Source organism: Petaurus breviceps, unplaced genomic scaffold, assembly GCF_028583685.1.
Source record: "Petaurus breviceps papuanus isolate PSGF00001 unplaced genomic scaffold, PetGlider_PUasm1.0 76, whole genome shotgun sequence".
Classification (NCBI taxonomy): domain Eukaryota; kingdom Metazoa; phylum Chordata; class Mammalia; order Diprotodontia; family Petauridae; genus Petaurus; species Petaurus breviceps.
The window spans coordinates 46200373-46203120 of record NW_027186473.1 but is presented as its reverse complement, the minus strand read 5'-3'; the positions used below and the strand labels follow the sequence as shown (position 1 = coordinate 46203120).

General features: G+C 39.2%; 1 protein-coding gene across 3 annotated transcripts in view; it reads left to right on the top strand.

Moving 5' to 3' along the window:
* The window catches only part of INPP4B (inositol polyphosphate-4-phosphatase type II B), a 1018353-nt gene that overhangs the window by 834 nt on the left and 1014771 nt on the right, over positions 1-2748 (top strand). The window contains exon 1 of one of the 3 annotated variants that reach the window (XM_069105430.1): positions 363-407. The exons of the other annotated variants lie outside the window; for them this stretch is intronic. The gene's annotated coding sequence lies outside the window, so the exon portion shown is untranslated. Of the gene's footprint in view, positions 1-362; positions 408-2748 lie in introns of those variants that run through there. 3 annotated transcript variants of the gene reach the window in all.

The window sequence follows — 2748 nt, the reverse complement described above, 5'->3', positions numbered from 1 at the left end:
CCCCGCACCACTCTGCCCCTTAACTGCAATCCCAAACTCAATAGAGATCCCATTGCACGGTTAACAGCAGTTGGTCTTAGCCTGGGGCACTGTCCTTCCTTTGCTTCCCTTTCTCATGCCTAGACCCTGGCTCCCCAGCTCCTCTCACCCTAACTTAGAGGGAGGACAAGTAGAGACTCTAGGGACTGATGCCTGTGTGGAATGACAGGCACCAGGGCTGGTGACTAAGGTGATGTGGAGTGGTTGCTGGAGTCCCGCTCTAGATACCTGGTTTGTCCCTCCTACCTCCCCTCCCGTCCAAAATCTCCTCCCACTTTAGTGGCTTCTGCCACCGATACCCCAGAGCAGATGCAGGAGACAGACCCAGGAGCTGCTGCTGGCTGGGGAGAAGACGTTCATTTCTGAGGGTGAGGATGCACAAATTTATTAGGCTGTTGTCCAAAACTTACCGGGAAAATCTGGTGGGTTTTTCTGATGCTGTTATTTTAATAATGCAGACTTGCTTCTTCTTCCCTTTTCTCTTCTCCTACGCCCTCTTACCCTCCTTGTCTCCTTTGAGGATTAGATGTATCTTTAGGCATTTGTGTATCTCACGACTTGGGGGGCTGAGTTCTGTATATATTTTTCCATTCCTTTCAACACCCCCTCCCCCAGCGGCAGAATTTGGTCATATAAATGTGTAGGACTATAAAATGCCTCCCCTCCAAAAACCCCCCAAACAAACAACAAAGGCAAAAAGCAAAATCTAATGGAAAGATTTAAGTGATTATTGTGAGTACCATTATTGCTATTATTATCATTGGTTTAAGGCAGGGATAACCTTTTGGTAGGTATGCTTCACAGATCAAAAGTTGGGCACCCAATCTAGTGGGTTTTGGACCAGACATTAGAGAAAGCTGACTAACTGCAGACTACTGGGCTGTTAAACCATTCACTGAGGAAGAAAAAAAAATCACAGGCAAGGAAACGCAGTTTATGTTGAGTAAGAAGTTCAGTGAGGCGAAGATTAGAAGCAAGACAGGAATTGTCAGTTTACCCCGCGTAAAGAGCAAGGCATTATCTTGGTTATGTCAGTTTCAGAAAGCAGTCCAAATTGAGCACTGGTAATTCAGCACAAAAGATCAATCTCCTTATGATAAGTAGATTACAGCAAATGTAAATTTGGGAGATTTGTTCTAATGTTAAATTGCTCTTCCTATGGAAATGTCTTTCTAGTTAATTCTTTAAAATGTGACATAAGAAGATTGCCCTTGAAAGGTTATAACATGTGCATGGAATACAGGCTGATGCTTTCTCTTAATGGAAAAGATGTGTATGCTGGCTAAAATATATCCTCCTTCTTTAAAAAGAACATTCTGTTTGATAATTGGGAAGTTAACACTGATGGTAGGATGACAAATAAGGTACACACGCTAATCCACATTTTGATGCTGAGATGGTATGTGATAGAGGCATAAAAAAATGACCAGACAGACATTAAGATTTCTAGCCTGGGCATTTCATCTGTTGAAGCACAGAGCCAGAGCTACAGGCAGAAAATCTATTACAGAATTTTGGGTTCAGAAACCCGGGGCTCAAAATCATCCATATTGAGATAAGACTTTGCATCCAATTTCTGGGTCTAAACTGATGGAATGACTTCAATTTTCAGATCATATTGGGCATCATGCTGAAAGGGCAGTAGCTTATAACAGACTAATTCATTAGTGAAATTTAATGGATAAGTAGTACCAATCCATTTTAGGTATGTGAAAAAGAAAACTATTAACTTTAGGGAAAGGGCTTCCTTCCACAGATACTCATTTTAAATTTTGTGACTTGAAGATAATTCATATCCTGCATGAGACCTTGGAGTGTCTCCCAGCACAAGTCATGTAAATCTCCATGTGGGGAGCAGAATTAACTTTCACTACCTTGAGGCAAAACCCAAGGGGGTGATTCTCAGAAAGGCAGAGAAAGAAAAAAAAAACCTGCAAACTGAATTCATATCCCTTAGCAACCACATGCATAGCAGTTTCCAGGTAAGTATCTAACATCTGAGAATCCAAAGTTTTATTTTTTTTTAATGGAATCATTATAATTAGAGAGTGAGATGCTTACTGAAAACCCATCTCCATTTTGCCTGATTCACAGACACTAATCCCTAGCCAGTGACTACACTGAGAAAACACAGGTAACAGACTTGTGCCAATAATATATTCTCGCTCTTCACAGATATGGGAATTTTAACAGGTAGGAACATATACTGTAAAATAATCACAAGTTAAAATGTTAAGGTGTAATTTAGTATCTTGCTGTCTTTTTTTTTTTCCAAATTTCCTACCTTGTTTTACAGCCAATTTCATTTTCACATGCAAGTCTTATTTTCAAGCCCCTAGGGCAAATACTTTACAGGTTAATTGGCTAAATTAAAAAAAAAAAGTTGGCTAAGAAATTCTTGTGTTCTGTATCATAAAGGAATTTTAGGATATACTCATTGTCATACTGGAATTATGTGCCTAAGATTAAGTAAAGAGGGAATTAATGAAATAAATCAATTTTGGAAACTTTTTATATAAACCTTATTATAATATTTTGGTCCCTGGGGATTTATTAGTTATATTTATTTCATTTAATCCTTACTCAGTATTTCTTTTAAAAAAGTCTATTTCAAAAATTTCCAAACATGGCTGATGTATTGATGGAATTGAGGTAAAAGGGGTGTGTGTGTGTGTGTGTGTGTGTGTGTGTGTGTGTGTGTGTGTGTGT